At 35.7% G+C, this 17,114-nt stretch overlaps 1 long non-coding RNA gene across 2 annotated transcripts in view; it reads right to left on the bottom strand.

Moving 5' to 3' along the window:
* LOC143649558 (uncharacterized) overlaps nt 1–16,785 on the bottom strand; it is a 33,165-nt gene extending 16,380 nt beyond the window's left edge. For both annotated transcript variants that reach the window (XR_013159104.1, XR_013159103.1), the window contains exons 1-3: nt 16,562–16,785; nt 12,817–13,058; nt 5,881–5,970 (exon numbers count right to left, since the gene is read on the bottom strand). This is a non-coding gene — a long non-coding RNA (uncharacterized LOC143649558). The remainder of the gene's footprint in view (nt 1–5,880; nt 5,971–12,816; nt 13,059–16,561) is intronic.
* Nucleotides 16,786–17,114: the final 329 nt, after the last annotated feature.

The following is a 17,114-nucleotide window of genomic DNA, read 5'->3' as shown; positions in this document are numbered from 1 at the left end:
TACGGATTGAATGATTCGGTATTTTAAGATATCTAGTAACATCAAACTGACTTATTGAATCAATATAATCTTTGTAAAATTTCTAGTAGGCATTTTCCTTTTTAGAAATTAAAATTATAATTCTAAACTTTATATGGAAATGAAGAGGAGATATTAAAGAGAAAGCAGTTTAAAATATGTAGGGGCGGACCACAGTGGCTCAGCAGGCAGAGTTCTTGACTGCCATGAGGGAGACCCAGTTTCGATTCCCGGTACATGCACATTCCAAAAAACAGACAAACAAGCAAAAACAAACTAACAAGCAAACAAAAACCAAACAAACAAACAAAAAATTCAATAAATGATGCTGCCATAATGGGATACTCACATGGAAAATAATCAAATGTGACCCCACTCTACAGCATAAAAAATATATATATCATACACCTGATTTCAAGACATACTATGAAGATGCAGATACAAAGACACTACGACATCAGCAAACTAATAAATATAAGCACATGTGGAAGAATAAGTCGTTTGGTCAATATATTTTTTACAAAATTACCAAGACTATAGAATGGGGGAAAGAAATCTTTTCAAAATTGGTGCTAGAACAATTAAATTTTCAAATGAAAAAAAAAATAACATTTACCTATACCTCCTATCATATGTATGTAAAGCTAAATATAAAAGTTTCAAATTAAAGGAAAAGAGAAAGGCATTATAAACTTGAGGAGTCAGATTTCCTTATTAGGTTACAAAAAAAGCTGAAAGCATAAAAAATATATATAAATTGGATAAATTAGGGAAAACTAATAAATTTATTCAAATTGAGAGTTTTTGCTTATGAAAATGCACAATTAGTTAAGTAGAAAGTTAACAAAAACTGAGAAAAAATATTATCACATTTCTTTGACAAAGGAATTGTATTGAAAATACTGAATGCGTACAATAATAAGAGGAAAGACAACTAAGTTTAAAAACAACACAAAAGATTTTTACTGCTGCTCCATGGAAGAAGTCAGAATGACCAATAGCATTTGCAATGACTCAATGTCATTAATTATTACAGAAATTCAAATTAAACCCGTAAGATACCATTGCACCTCTATTAGGATAGCTAAAATAGAAAAGACTGGCACTTCCAAATTGGCAAAGATATGGAACAGCTGGAAGTCTCATATTATTTTTGGAACTATAAAGTGGTGTAATGGCCTTGGAAAACTGGCAGTTTCTTATAATGTTAAATATAGCTCTACCATGTGACCCAGCCACCCCATGCCTAGATATTTACCCAAGAGAAATGAAAATATAAGACAGGAAAATGGGTAGACTATATTCAGGTCAGGTTTATTTGTAATAGCAAAAACTGGGTTGAATTCAAATGTCCATCAGCTGGTGAATAGAAAAACAAAGTGATTCATATCCATGCAATGAAATATTCATCAGCAATAAGACTAAACAAATTCTTATTCCATGCAATGGCAGGGGCAGACCTGAAAATCAGCATGCAGTATGAAAGAAACCAGACACAAAAGAATACAGATGGTATAATTTTCTAGAAAATGTACTCTAATCTATAGTGACAAAAGAGTCCCTAAGGCTTCTGAAATTGATGGAACTATTCTGTATTGTGATTTTGGCTATCACTTTAGGACTATCTGTCAACACTCATTGAACTCTACATTTTAGATGGATTCAGTTTGTCGTACGTAATTTAGACTCAAGTATGGTTGATTACAAAATCTTATAATTTTCAGATTAAAAGGTAAAATCCCCATGAATCATTTAATAAATGCAGCAAATTGAAAATAAATCCATAGCCATGACAGTAAAACTTTGCCTACAAACTCAAAATAGAATAGGAATATTTTAACTTGTTAAAGGGTAGAAATCATAACATTACAATAATATTTATTGGTAAAATGTTAGATGCATTCCTTTTTATTTAATTAAAAACACTGTGGGCATTTCTATATGCTGTATAAGAATAAACAAGATTTTTGCCACATTTTATGATTGTCATATGATTTGTAATTCTGAGTGAACAGTAATATTAATAGGATGCTTTGTTTCAGGAAAAAAAAATCTTCCTAATAATTTTCTTTTGTTTCTTAATTTTTGTAAAATAGTAAATTAACTATTTTCTTTGTAAAATGGCAAATTAAGTAATTTTATTTCTAATAGTATGAAGCATTAATCTATGGTAAATTTGAGTGTAAATGTTTATTAGAATGAGTTCCAAAATCACAAAATATTTTATTAGTTAGACTAGCAGCATAAAAAAAGATCAGAATATCAGAGTGAGGCAAATTGATAATATGAAATTTAAGATTAACAGAAAAGTGAAATATATATTGTTCAAAACCACTTTAGGAAGACAAAGTAAAAGGAAATGGAAGTTGTACATAGTTGAAAAATGTTTTTAAATCTTCAGAATTGTTCATAAAGCAAATTGACTTTACTGTGGTTTATGAATTTGAAACAAATATTTTGACTTGAACTTGATGACAAAAAATTTTGTGGTTATTGAGTGCCATCTATTCCACTAAATTCCTTTGACTATATTTTCCCCTGTATTTCCTTAGGAGTGTTTTTTGCCACAGGTGATATTTTCAAGATGCCTCAAACATGTTCGTAAAGCACAACCCAAACACCAATCTAGGTAGTGTTCTTACCATTGTTTAAAAAATTTTGCTTGTATTTTGAAATTAACTGGGGCTGAATTAAATTCTCCAATAGGTTCACACTATAAGTATAAATACTCAGAGGGATTAATTTATATTTTTCTCTCTGACAAACGGGAATTAATTCTTTTTCAATGCTAGCATGGATGTGTGTCCCAAGAGAGAGGGTTAACAGGCCATATGAGCATTACCAGTCTCCCATACTTGGTTTTCGTGACTAATAATAATCCATTCTTCAGGAATGGCATGCTATCATCAATTTTGTCTTGCAAACAAAATGAATTTATCCTCAGATGTAGATTTGGGACTATAGCTCGGTTATAGTTTCAGCTCTATTGCAAATAACAGGGCTAAAAGATGCTGTATTTTGCGCATTATAACCTGTAGATAAAGGAATTAGGTAAAGACGTTGAGACCATAATGCCAATAGACCACCATGGATTTACTATAACACATCAGTTGTCATTCAAGTAACTTCTCAACTTCTCGGGGCAAAGATTTTGGAAATTGCTTCAATATATAATGAAAAAAATAAAAAGAAGCACGAAAATCTCCAACACAGTTACAAACATTTGAACTTAATTGTTAGGCATACCTCAAGATATTGTGATTCCAGACCATTGCAATAAAACGAAGATAGCAATAAAGCAAATATCACAAAAAAAGTCACAAAAATTTCAGTTTCCTAGTGCATATAAAAGTTTGTTTACATTGTATTGTAGTCTATTAAGTGTGCAATAGCATTATGTCTATAAATATCTTAATTTAAAAATACATTATTTCTAAAAAATTCTAATCATCATCTAAGCCTTTGGTGAGGAAATCTTTCAGTTGCCTTATGTTGATGGCTGCTGATTGATCAGGGTGATGGCTACCAAAGTTTGGGGTGGGTGTGGCAATTTCTTAAAATAAGAAAACAATGAAGTTTGCTGCATTGATTGACTCTTCCTTTCACAAAAGATTTCACTGTAGCATGTGATGCTGTCTGATGGCATTTTACCCACAGTGGAACTTCTTTCAAAATGGAAGTCGGTCCTCTTAAACCCTGTTGCTGCTTAATCAACTAAGTTTATGTATTGCCCTAAATTCTTTCTTGCATTAAAAAGTGTTCACAGAAATTTCATCAAGAGTAGATTCCATCTCAGAAAACCACTTTATTTGTTCTTCCATAAGAATTAACTCTTCATCTGTTAAGTTTTATTTGGAGATTGCACATGATTCAGTGACATCTTCGGGCTCCATTTCTGACTCTAGTTCTCTTGCTATGCTTCTCTTGCTATTCCCACCACACTGCAGTTACTTCCTCCACTAAAGCCTGGAACCTCTCAAAGTCATCCATGAGCGCTGCAATCAACCTGTTCCAAACTCTGTGAACGTTGATATTATGACCTCCTCTCATAAATCACAAATGTTCTTAATGGTATTTGGAATGGTGTATCCTTTCCAAAAAGTTTTCATTTGTTTTACTGAGATCCATCAGAGGAATCACTTCTATGGCTGCTGTAGCTTTATGGAACGTATTTCTTCAATAGCAAGACTTCAAAGTTGAAATGACACCTTGATCCATGGTCTACAGAATGGGTGTAATGTTAGTAGGCATGGAAACAGCATTCATCTCACTGTGTATCTCCATCAGAGCTCTTGGGTGACCAGGTGCATTGTCAGTGAGCAGTAGTACTGTAGAAGGAATCTTTTCTTTCTGAGCATTAGGTCTCTAAATTCGTCTTCAAATTTTCAGTAAACCATATTGTAAATTGATGTGCTGTCATCCAGGCTTTGTTGTTCCACTTATAGAACACAGGCAGAGTAGAGTTAATATAATCCTTAAGTGCCCTAGGATTTCCAGAAGGATAAATGAGCATTGGTTTCAACTTAAAGTCAACAACCAAATTAGCCCCAAACGAAGCATCATTTGAAGCTTTCAAGCCAGGCGTTGACTTCTCTCTGGTGATGAAAATCCTATATGGTATCTTCTTCCAATAGAGTCTGTTTCATCTCCATTGAAAATCTATCATTTAAAATAGCCACCTTTATCAATTATCTCAGCTAGATCTTCTGGATAAGTTGTTGCAGCCTCTATATCTGCATTTGTTGCTTCACTTTGCACTTTGATGATATGGAGATGGCATCTTTCCTTCAACCTCATGAGTAACCTCTGTTACATGCAAACTTTTCTCCCATAGCTTCCTCACCTCTCTCAGCCTTCACAGAATAGAAAAGAATAAGAGCCTTGTTGTGGATTAGGTTTTGGCTTAAGGGAATGTTTTGGCTATTTTGATCTAACCAGAGCACTCAAATTTTCTCTGTACCAGCAATATCTTCTTCATCTACATGTTCATTGGAGTAGGACTTTTAATTTCCTTTGGGAACTTTTTCTTTGCATTCACAGCTTTGGCTAAATCTCTGCCTTAAGAAATCTAGCTCTCAGACTGTCTCAGCTTTCAACATGCCACTCTTACTGCTCTTAACCATCTCTAGCCTGGTTTAAATTGAGAGAGGTTTGACTCCTCACTTGTACACTTAGATGTCATTGTAGGTTTATTAATTGGCCTGATTTCAAAATTGTTTTGCCTCAGGGAATTGGGAGGCCAGAGGAGAAGAAGAGAGATGGGGAACAGCTGGTAGAGCAGTCAGAACACGCAACATTTATTGATGAAGTTTGCCCATCAAAGCGCAGGTTTGTGGAAATTGCAAGAATAACATCAGAGATCACTGTTCACTGATCATGTGATAAGTACAGTCAGAATGCAAAAGTTTGTAATATTGTGAGAATTACCAAATTATGACACAGGGACATGAACTGTGCACATGCTGTTGCAAAAATGCTGCCAAAGACTTCCTGGATGCAGAGTTGCCACAAACCTTCAATTTGTTAAAACTACGGTGTCTGCAAAGGGCAATGAAGTGAAGTGCATTAAAATGAGGTATGCTTGTAATTATCCTCTGGTGAGGGTTTTTAAATGGTCTGAACCTATCCTGTCACAAACATGGAAATAATTCCCTGTGCAGTATTTTTGTTTTTATATCCACTCACTCTGCAGTATATATTTTAGAGAAACCACAAGGCCTTTGACAAGTTGTCAGCAAGAATGTACAGAAGAACCAAACCAATTAATTTTCATATAAAATACTTTCATTGGCTTCCCTTAGGTACCGAAATGGAAAAAGGAAATAAAGAATATAAATAAGGTTCTGTTTTCACACCACTCACATTTCAAACGTGGTAGCCATACTTATAATTAAACATAAGATCCAAATGTTTCAGGTCTTTCATTCAACATGAGACTTAGGTAAATTCTCCCTGAAAAAGAGACAAAGACAGTGAAGGAGAAAAGTCCACCATGCATTAGATTTACATCAAATATACAGTAGCAATTTTAAGAACTTTTGTGTTCATGGGTTCATTTTGTAACTTGATGTCCATTAAGGAAAGTGCAACGACCATCTGCTGCTGCCGAATAAACCACCTCCAAACACAGTGGTTTAAAACAGCAGCCATTTGCTTTTCACAAATCTATGGCCCAGAAATGTGCATTAGAATCAGTTGCGTGATTCCTCTTCTGGTGTCCCTGAAAGCTGGGGATGTGGTCACCAGTGGGGCTGGATGGCCCAAGATGCTCTCACAGGATGCCTGGAAATTAATAGTACCGAGAACCGGGAGCTTGCTTCTCTCTAGCATCTCATCCACAGTCCCATGTGGGCTTGTTTGCAAGACAGTAGTATACCATGGCAATGAAAACGGAAGCTTCCACTCCTCAGAAGTTTTACATTCTCCGTGGGAGAAGCAGACAATTCCCGTTGTAAATGGAAATGAATGTGGGGACATGTGATTCATTAAAGGAATGGCATGTTATGACAACTTGTAACATGTGCATACGTGTGTTTCATCACACCTCACACCCACGCTCACGCTAAAGGAACTGCTAGAGGCAGAAAAGAGGGTGGTCAGTGAGGCAACATATTTTATAAGGGACCGGTTAGCGATGCTCAGTAATTACCATGGAAACTAATTTTATTAATCCTCACAGGAGATAATGCAAGGCTTTCAGATATGGTCTAAAGGATGCTACAAGCTGTGTGTACAAGTTTCAGGATATTGAACCAGGGCCAGGAAAGATTTGGGCTAACTCCCATCTGCGCTCATTTAAGTGTGGTCCTTGACACGGGTACAGTTTGTCTTGTTTTTGGTAGAAGTTCATGTTTGGAAAAATTATTTTAAAAATTCATGGGTAGAACAAATATCATATTACGTAGCCACCACATCCTATGTAGTAGGTGGCTCTGTGTTTCATTTCAGTTCTACATGCTGAGGCCCCCAGAGCATCATACTACAGGTATGGATGCAGAGGCTAGGTGTGATGACACCTGTGCATACATTTTGCCACTTTTAAAGTATGAATCAAATGCATGACATTTTAATTTCAGATTCATTGCTGGCTTAATTGAATATCCTTTCTGTTTTACTTTTTCTTTTGGAAAAATATGATATAATGATCTCAACATCTTCCCCAGTAGCATGTGCACCAAGTATTTTCCTTATATCCTCTAATATGTTTTCATATTAGTAACAGTTTCCTGGTTATTTTTTAATATTCAAATAATAATGCATGTGCATGGTAGAATAGTTCACATAGCTCAAAACATATATCACAAAGTAGCTTTTCCATGATTAGAGACTAGAAATATCCTGTTTTAAGTTTCTTGTGTATCTTTCAGAAAATGTTGACATTTTCACATGTAATTGCTGTTCTTAGGTTTTTACGAGCAAATGCATGCACTTACACTTTTCAGAAACTAGCTTTTCCACAGAAGAATCTATCTCATATCTTTTCATAATGGCACATATAGAATTATTTCATTATTTTAGCATTTGTAGAGCATTCTATTGGAAATATTCTATTCTATTGCAAATTTACCACAATTCATTCAAGGGGTCCATCACTGATAGCTTTATAAGTGGGTTCCAGTATGTTGTCATTGCAAACAGGGTTGCAGTAAACATTTTCTGATGTGTCTTTGTCTACGCACAAAAGTATATAATTTGGCTATTTATATAGAGGTGGGTTGGAAAGTCAAAAAGTATGTGGATTTTAAAATTTTGATAGCTATGACCAAATTGTCTTTCAAAAAGATTTTAGCAGTGAATATTTCATTAGGAACTAAACAAGTTCTCTTTACACTTAACCAAGGCAAAAATGAACAATATCAATCTTGATGCCTGAAATGTATAGGGTGAAATTTTGCGTGGTTATTTCAGTATGTATGCATAGAACAGCATATTCCTTTAATTGTGAGTGAATGTGAACACAGCTTTCTAACGTCCTCTAAGTTATTTGGGGTGTTTATAGGAGACAGTTTCTTCCTTTGCCTATTCTACTATTAGATTTTTAACATGGGTGAATATAGTGTTCTTTATAACAAACTTATGGCTTTTGTCTACTGTAATTGCTGCAAAGAGTTTTCTTCCAGTTCATCATTTGTTTTTGTTTTTTTTTTCTGAAAATTTTATAGCATTTCTTGTCATTCAGAATTTTATAATTTTTATAAATACAAGTGTAATTATCATTTCTTTAAGAGTTTCTTAGTATGGATATTGCTTAATTTTTCCATGAGATTATTAAAAAATATATGAATATATCCATATTTTCTTCCAGAATTTTTGCAGTTTCACGTTTAATGTTTTAAACTTTGAATATCTTGAAGTTACTATGGCATAAAGGCTAAGCAGCATCTGGATTTCTTCTTCTTGTGACTTGTGAGCTCTGCCATAGCCTGTGCTGGAACTGCTGGCATGGACACACAGCCTGTGCCCAAGCTGGTTGCATGGGCACCTCTGTACCTGAGCTGGTGGCATGGACACACAGCCTGTGCCCTAGCTGGTGGCATGGACACACAGCCTGTGCCCGAGCTGGCTGCAGGGACACACAACCTGTGTCAGAATGGAGGCGTGGACACACAGCCTGTGCCCAAGCTGGCTGCATGGACACACAGCTCATGCCCGAGGCTTCATGGGCACACAGCCTGTGCAGACACAGAGGGCCTGCCCCTAGAAAGACCACATGTTGAGTTTGATTCTCTGCTCTTGGCATCTTAATGTTGTTATTATTTAAAAAATAAGAGGACTCACATATTCATTTTGCCTTGGATTCTGCAAAGTATGTAGTTACCCTGCTTATAACATTACTTTTTAATAATCCTTTTTTTTTCCACTTCTTTGAACTGCTGATATCTTTGTATCATACCTGCAGGTCTGTTTCTTGGAATTTCTAGTCTCTACATTTATAAATATATGTACATTTATACACATTTATATAGACACACTGGTTCTAATTTTGGGAAATACTGTAGATTAATATCTTTAATATTTTCTAGATTAAGTTTCTGCCTACTACTCTTACGTTCCAGAATTTTCTTAACAATTTTTGCATGCTAGTGATATCATAAATCATTAAAAGTAGGCTATCCAATTCTAGAAAAAATGAGCTGTTCTAAAAGAAAAGAAATGAATCAACAAATGAACTTAAGATGAAGTACTATTGTTATTTTTCATAATATGCAGGTTTGTATTCAGACAATAGTTTTCAAAGCACACTTCAACAAGCAGCCACAGAACAGGTCCCAGAGTTTGCCATGCACCACCATTCCCTCTTCTCAGATTTTTTCTGCTAGCTGCTCTAAAACACTGGGGGTTTTGCCAAAGTCATAATAATGAAATCATACCGTACCTTTTGTGTCCAGTTTATATCACTCAGCGTTATGTCTTTAAGATTCATCCACATTGTCATATGTTTTGGGACATTTTGTCTAACTGCTGCATAATATTCCATCATATGTATAAATCATATTTTGTATATCCTCTCATCTGTTGATGGGCACCTGGACTGTTTCCATCTTTTGGCAATTGTGAATCGTGCCACTATGAACACTGGTGTGCAAATGTCTGTTCGTGTCACTGCCCTCACCTCTTCTGGGTGTGTACCAAGTATCGGTATTGCCAGGTCATAGTGCACTTCAATACTTAGTTTTCTGAGGAATCACCAAGCTGACTTCCACAGTGGCTGAACCATTATACATTACCACGAGCAGTGAGCAAGTGTTCCAATTTCTCCACATCATGTCCAACATTTTAGTTTCCTGTTTCTTTAGTAGCAGTCATTCTTATAGATCTGAGGTGATATCTCATTGTCATTAATTTGCATCTCCCTTATAGCCAGTGAAGATGAGCAGCTCTTCATGTACTTTTAGCCATCTGTATTTGCTCTCAAACACAAGTATGTTTTTTTTTTTTTTTTTTTTTTTTTTTTTTTTTTTTTTTTAAAGAGAGAGGGAGGAAGGGAAGGAAAGACAGAGAAGGAAGGAAGGATGGAAGGAAGGGAAACATCTTTAAACATTTTCTTGTTTTAGTATATTTTGTTTGTTTGTTTGTTTTTTTTACATGGGCTGGGGCCGGGAATCGAACCGGGGTCCTCCGGCATGGCAGGCAAGCACTCTTGCCCGCTGAGCCACCGCGGCCCGCCCACAAGTATGTTTTTAATATTGACTTAAACTTAATTTTAGACACTCCAGTAGACTTTATTGCTAGGTTTATTTCCATATATCTCATTTCATCTTAAATATAAATCAGATTTCCCCTTTAGCATATTTTAACTTGTTGTTTATAAATAAGATAGTTACTGACATTTGCATATTAATTTTTGAATCAATCTATTTGGCTTATTTATTGTATGGCATCATGGTCAGGTTCATGTGTCAACTTGGTCACAACTTTGGTGGTGGTGCCTGGTCATCTGGTCAGGCAAGCGCTGGCCTGTCTATTGCTATGAGGACATTTCATGGACTTAAATCATGATTACATGACTGTGTCCACAGCCGATTGTGTTTGTAGTCAGCTAAGGGGAGTGTCTTCTGCAATGAATGACACTTCATCTAATCACTGGAAGGCTTTTAAGGAGGACTCAGAAGAGAGAGTCTCTCTTCCTGTTTCAGCCGGTGAGCCTCTCCTGTGGAGTTCATCCAAACCCTTCATCAGAGTCATTAGTTTCACAGCTGCCCTAAGGATTTTGGACTCTTCCATTCCCAAGGTTGTCCAGCAGCCTCTCCTGGGAGTTCATTGAGGGACTTCATAGAGTTACCAGTACAGCCTGCCCTACAGACCTTGGATACTTACCTTCCCATGGTTGTCCAGCCAGCCTTGCCTGTGTGTTCATTGCAGAACTTCATCAGAGTTGCCAGCTTATGGACTGTTTTACAGACCTTGGACTCTACATTCCCATGGTAACATAAGACACTTTTATAAATTATATAGCTACAGATATCGCTTACTGAGCTTACAGGCATACAGTTCTGAGGTCATGAAAATGACCAAAGCAGGGCATCACCAGGACAATGCCTGGGCTCCTCTGTCACATGGCTGGCATGCGGCAAGTGGCATCTCTTCCTTCTCTTCTGGCTCTCATTGCTTCCAACTTCTGTCTTCAGGGGCTTTCTCTCTTTCTCAGCTTCTATCTTTCTCTATCTTCCCAGTAAGAGGATTAAGACCATCTTGGGGCATGGCTCAATTAAAATAACCTTATAAAAATGTCACTCACAGTAGGTCCACACCCACAGGAAGGGATTCATTTTTACAACATGACCTTCTAGGGTACATGCAGCTTTAAATCATCATAGACATAAAAATTCTTCATAATATCCATAACAATATGAAATTTAAATTTATACCTCATTTTGATTAAATAAATCAAAGTAAATTGAAACTATATGGCTAACTCCTTAGCAAATGAAGAAAAAAGATAAAACATACAAATCTAAAAGAAAAAGAAAGTAAAATATTACACAAAATAACATAACAAACAAAACATTACAAAACAAAAAGTTTATAAAACCCAGGCTAAAAGGCCATGCAGCTAGTAAATCAGCTTGTATAATTCTTCCAAAAGTAACTTTGACATGTTTGTATAAATTCTTAGACAGAATGAGATAGTCAAGTAGATAGACAGATAGATAAAAGTATATACCTTTGATATGATAATTCTACCCCTGAAAAGTTATACTAGACAAATCGTAACTGTATGGATGCACAAATATTGGGTTAAAAAGTTGTTCATTGATTCATGGCTTATTTTAATGAGTGAAAGAATAAAAATATCCCACAATAGCAAATAGGACATTTTTTAGTTCCAGGCCATAAAATGTCATGCGACTAATAACAAAATAATTAATAACACATAATAACTAAAAAACAAATAATTATATAAAACAATTTTTATCCCACTAATAAATGAATAAAGGTATTACTAAAATAATTAATTAATATCTTGACTAGCGAGGGTAATAATTTTGTGAAATATCAATTTTGGATCAAATAGTGGAAAATAAAATACACATGCAATTGGAAGCATAAATTTTGTGGATTACGATTTTAAACGCATATCAAAAGCCCTAAAAATAAGTAAACCATTTAATCCAGCAGTATCAATTCTACATTTGATATTTTGCCAAGGAGTTAGTCAAAAAATGAATTATCCTTCCACGTTTGATTTATATAATAGTAAAATTTCTAATATAATGCAGTTAATAAATCATGATGCATTTTTATCAGGGGTTAGAAAACTTTTCCTTTTAAGGGACAGAGAGTAAATATTTTGGGATGTAGTGGCCATATGGTCTGTGTCACAATTCTTCAACTCTGGTATAGCACCCCATGAGTGTTCAGCTCTTCATACTGCAGCATGCAAGCAATCATAGGCCATATATAAATGACAGGCATGCCTGAGTGCCAATAAAATTTTATTTACAAATGCAGGACTGATTTGGCATGGCAACTATATGCTGCTGAACCATGATTTATATTATGGAGTGATATATAATAGAGAACACTGATTATATATTGAGAAAATCTTTTATCAAATTAATATGGAGGAAAAATATTCATACAATATATTGTCACAGGTAACAGGGAATAGGTACAGTTTAACTCCAACTGCTATGTATTTAAAGGAGGTAGTTTTGGTTTTGACTTGTATATGTAGGAAAAGAAGAGGGGCTTATATCAAAATGTTTATATATTTGTTTTTTGCTGGTAGAATTATAACCTGGTTTAATTTTCTATTTTGTCCTTTGTAATATTTTCTAAATATTTTTTACACACCATGGGTGGTGTTAAACAACAGAAATTTCTTGGCTCATAGTCTTGAGGCTAGGAGAAGTCCAAAATCAATGGGCAAGGCTAGCTTTTTCCTGGCAGCTGTAGTGTTCTCATGCCATTGCTGGCAGTCATTGGGGCCCCTTGGCTTGTATCTCTGCCTCCTGCCCCATAGCAATGTTCTCTGGTTTCTGCTGACTTCTGGTTTCTTCCCGTGCCTTCTCTGACTTCCATGTAAAAGATGTGCTCTGTGAAGGAAAAGGACTGTAGTTTCATCTTACAGTGACCTGTTGTCTCAGAATGAGAAGCAGAAATGTGTAGGACGAAAACCTACCCAGTTGTAAAGAAAGTTGTAAAAGATTTGTAGAAAGATAATTTTATTTGTCAAGCTTGGTAAGATTTGATAGCTTATGAGATTTTAAGAGTTTACTTATCAGGCAGTGTCCTCATGCAAAACTAAAATTTGATTTTCTTTCTGTCAAAATAACAAAGTTTTCTTAGATCATTGGACTGCTCTTATAATAAGCTTCAAAAGGTTCTTCTTAACTGACTAATCTGCCTAAGGGACTAAGATTCTATTTGATATCAAACTGTCTTCATTTATATTTATATTCACCTTATCATCCTTTACTGGTTGAGAAAACTAGTCTTCTCACCTTCAAAAGAGCAAGTCTTTATTTCCTGTTTTCCAATCATGCTACCTCTTATATTTATTTTTTAAATCTTTAATTGTCACTTTAAGTAGCTAAACACCTATTGTTTATCATTGCCTATGATCCTATTTAGCCAAGTAATCAAGCTTCCCAACAATTTTTGCCTACTCAAAATCAAACCCTAAAGAATATATATATATATTTTTATTTCAGACTGTCCTTGGGATTTTCAGAGTAGCCTTGAAAAATCACTAAGGATTTATTCTTCCACCTTATAAAAAAGTGCTAGAAACAGTTAAGTTCATTTGTTATATTATGAGTTGCTTGGGAAGTGTTGTCAAATTAAAAGAGATTTTCTAACCTTCTCTTGGTTAAATTTTATGGGTAAGATATTATTCACATAATTATTTTGAGACTATATAAAATTCCTAGAGAATTTGCATGTTTTCACTGCCCATGATAGGCCATGACACTGAGCGTAATATTAAACAGTAATATGATGACATTGGTCATAATTTTAGTAATTCTTTAAAAACAGATGCTACATGCCACAAAACCCTTCAAATTTCCTTGTCAGTTACATTGTTTTACTCTGATGCTTTTTTCGCCTTTAGCCAGCTACAGGACAGAACTTCATCTTAAGCCAAAAAAAAGTGACTTTAAAGGAGAAGCTAGGCAAAGATATATTTCATGTTCTACTTGCCAGTTAGCATAACCCTGTTAAAAGTGCAAAGGTGAGACAGGGTCAAATACCTTGACCAACAGGGCCCTTTTGGACATTTCTGTATGGACTTTATACAGTTACCTATTTTATGGGATAGGAATATGTCCTTGTTTTCTTAGGTCTATTTGCTGGATGGATAGGGGCTTTTTCTTCTCACAAGGCTACTACCCCTCACAGTAGCTAAAAAATATTATACTTGTTTTCCCCACCTGGGAAATTCCTACTGCATTCTAAAGTGATAGAGGCTCCCAGTTTACTGCTATTATCACAGAACTTTGCAAGGTCTCATCAATCGAAACCTTTCCTGTTCCTACCATCCTCAATTGTCAGGAAAGGTAGAATGAACAAATGGTATCTTAAAACTTAAATAAACTAAATTATTTAAGTTGGCCTAAGTTTCTTCCCTTAGCCTTAGGGTCTTCCCTTAGCCTTAATGGCCACAAAATCTAGCCATGAGGAAAACACTAACTCCCTATGAAATCATAACGGGAAAACCCATGAGGTTTATTATTTCTCCTACCTTAAGGAACTCCAGCCTATTACAATGTAAAATTGCAAAATCTTGTAGGGAACCAATTGCATAAATCCAGTCGCATCATTCACATATTTTGGCTGCTTCTCCTGAGATCCCTCTACCATGGCCTCCATGTGACCCTCAACATGGAGACTTGATATGCTAGAAAGGATGTCAGTGAAAGACTGCTTTAGAACCTAGGTGGAAATGGCCTGATTATGTCTTATTGGCCACCACTATGGTAGTAAAACTATAAGAAACTGACCCTGGGTCCATCTGTCACAATTAAACGTGCTCTAGGCCTTTGAGAGTTTACTTCCATTCTGTATCTCAAGGTAAAATTCATCTAAGGAAGGATTCCATAAGCAGATGACATCTGATGAAGAGAGCTTCTGCCCAAGATGCCAGAACAAGTAGACGAAGTGCAAGATCATGGATCAAGAAATGTCAGAACTTCTTTATCTTATTCTCTGTCTCTTCCTATTCACTCTAAACATTCACTTATTTATCCTCTACCCCGTACGATGCCAATCTTCATCCCAAATAATACCCGACCTCACCATAATTCTCTCTTTTCTCCTCTTTACCCTATTTCTTCACTATTTACTTCTCCTGAACAAGATCCCTTTATCCTTGTAGGACCCCAAGATTTTAATAACATGAGAACTTGTTCTACTTAAGGCACAAACTTCTGGTAGGCTGAAAGGTCAGACAAAGGAAACTGTTGGTTAAATGGGACTAAGATGCCAGAAACAATGAAGACGATTAGGATTATAATCTCCCTTTTGTAGTTCATTCCCAATTATCTCTACATGATAATATCCCATTTCCTTAAAAGCAACAGTTACCTTTATTAAGCTTTTCAAGGATTCTAGTTTGTATGTGGACACAAGACATACAAAGTACTACCCATAAATTAGGCTAGTCCCTGTTATATATAGCTTCTAGTGCTTTCAAGTTGGTTATTTATGATATGTTTCCAAATAGGAAAATTAGAAACAGGAGGACTCTTATGACTTCTTTCCATAATATGAAAACTCGGGAAGAGACTATTGCCAGACTAGAGACAGCTTGAAATAGGTCATGGAAAAAAAAACACAATCCAGGCTAAAATGATAGGGTGCTCTGTTCTTGGTACTGTTCTCCATTTCTTTTGGAAAGTCATTCCTTATGTTCAAAGATACACTGTAAGATTAGAGAAAAGAAAGTTTTCAAGTTAGAGAAATCTATCTCCCACCTAGGGCAGGCATCAGCTTACTAACTGCCAAAATACTGGAACTTTGCAAAATGACTCTGAAAACCTGGTTAGCATTAAACTGTATTCCAGTACCCTGGGAGGCTTGTACCCAGTGCTGTATATTTGTAGATGACAGTCAAAATATTTACCCAAAGGTAGTGACAGCAGAAGACCAGGCCAGAGTACTAGCCAAATTGGTTTACACACCTCCTGAATCTGATTAACATGAGTCTTTTGGCTTCTAAGGTCATGCGGACCTTGACTTAGAGATGTCCTAATAAGGACACCTATTTTCTTAATCATATTCATAGTATCCTCCAGTTGCTGTTGGATCACTCTATTCTTAAATGCTGATACTCAGCCACTAACTTGACATACAATGCAACCAAAGCTACAAAACCAGGGTGAATTGGATGATGAAAATCTCAAACTAACCCTTGAAATTGGTATTGAAATGTGGGAGACGTTTAGTGGTGAATGAGAGACTAACAGATTTGGTCAAACCCTAATAACCAAAAGAATGACCGAAAGAGGGGAAATTGATAAAAATCTATAGAGAAAGTCTTAGAGGCCCATAAGCAAACAAACAAAAAACAAAGCAAAACCATAAAACAAAAACATACCTTCTTGAGTTTTCTCTTTTGAAATTTCAAATCCCCACCAAAGCAGCTGACCAGATAGTCAATGATGCTTTAAGTTTAGTGTTTGATTCAACACAAAATAAAGCCTACCAGCCCTAAACCCACCTCTTTCAGACAGACAAACCTTGGCCAATCAGTAGGTGTCAAGCTAATTTCCTTTTTATAGCATAAAAATCCTTTGCCATTTCTAGAACACCAAAGCTACGTCCATTCTGGCTCCCTTTATTACAGCAAAACTTTGGTGTTCCAAATAATATTCTGTAATCTGTAAACTCAACTCTGATTCGTCTTTCCCACCAGCAGTATCACTCAGGACATGCCACTGGTTGTCATTCTTAACTCTGCAAGAAGGTTGAAGGAGAGAAACAGCATTTCTCTGATGGACCTGTTGATTAATTTTAGCCAATTTATTTCAGTCAGTGAAAGCTGACAAACCTAAGGCTGTTTTGGATTAATGCAGTAATTGATTCAGTGGATGACATCCATCCTCAGGTTCATATTGAACCAATATGCTAGGTATTAGAAAGAACTATGA

The sequence above is a fragment of the Tamandua tetradactyla genome, chromosome 11, assembly GCF_023851605.1.
Source record: "Tamandua tetradactyla isolate mTamTet1 chromosome 11, mTamTet1.pri, whole genome shotgun sequence".
Lineage (NCBI taxonomy): Eukaryota > Metazoa > Chordata > Mammalia > Pilosa > Myrmecophagidae > Tamandua > Tamandua tetradactyla.
Note: the sequence above shows the minus strand (reverse complement) of the source record. Positions and strands in the feature narration are given on the sequence as shown.